Below are 964 nucleotides of genomic sequence, written 5' to 3'. Positions count from 1 at the left end.
TACACACACACACTGAAACCAGAGACACAAATTTGTCTGATTCTCAATAATCAACACGTCCTCCTACAAGTAGTCACGAATCAAAGGCTCACGTGGGCAACAGGGCATGAATGCAGCTTATCTCAGTGAATGAAGATACCACGGTCGTCATCACAGAGCAGACTAGACCTTGGACAGGAGACAGCAAAACAGTCCTCCTCCTCGTCTCGTTTGATAGCGTAATAACAAACGTCTCCTTAAATATCTGGCCTGCGTCCCGTACGCCTCCTCATTCCCTTCACAGTGCCCTACTTTTGACCAGGGCCCATATGGTTGTGCACTCTATAGGGATTAGCTTTCCATTTTGGACACACACACACACACACACACACACACACACACACACACACACACACACACACACACACACACACACACACACACACACACACACAGGGGTGTCACTTTTATGTTAAGGTAAGGTACATGTGCTGTTGTCTTTTTTGAGACACAGACAAGCATACTGCTTCAGTACAGAACAAGCTTGAAGTCTGTCATGGACACGAGCCAATAAGTCACTCCAGACAGACGTTTGTTCCCTATATAGTGTGCACTACTATTGACCAAGGGCCCAAGTAGTGCACTATGTAGGGTGCCATGTAGTGCAATGTGTAGGGAATAGAGTGCCATTTAAGGACTCACAAGGGCTCCCGAGTGGCGCAAGCGGTCTAAGGCACTGCATCTCAGTGGTAGAGGCGTCACTACAAACCCTGGTTCGATCCCGGGCTGTATCACATCTGGCCGTCGTTGTAAATAAGAATTTGTTCTGAACTGACTCGCCTGGTTAAATAAAGGTTTCTACGATTCTTCTGTTTATTTTTGCAACGTCACTTTGGTATGCTGGGGAGATTCGTAGAAATGAGGGTAAAGTAACAATTGTTTGTGTGTAAACATTTTAAGTAACCTACTAACCTCTCCGTCAAGT

Source organism: Oncorhynchus gorbuscha, linkage group LG07 (genome assembly GCF_021184085.1).
Source record: "Oncorhynchus gorbuscha isolate QuinsamMale2020 ecotype Even-year linkage group LG07, OgorEven_v1.0, whole genome shotgun sequence".
Lineage (NCBI taxonomy): Eukaryota > Metazoa > Chordata > Actinopteri > Salmoniformes > Salmonidae > Oncorhynchus > Oncorhynchus gorbuscha.
This window is presented reverse-complemented; position numbering follows the sequence as displayed.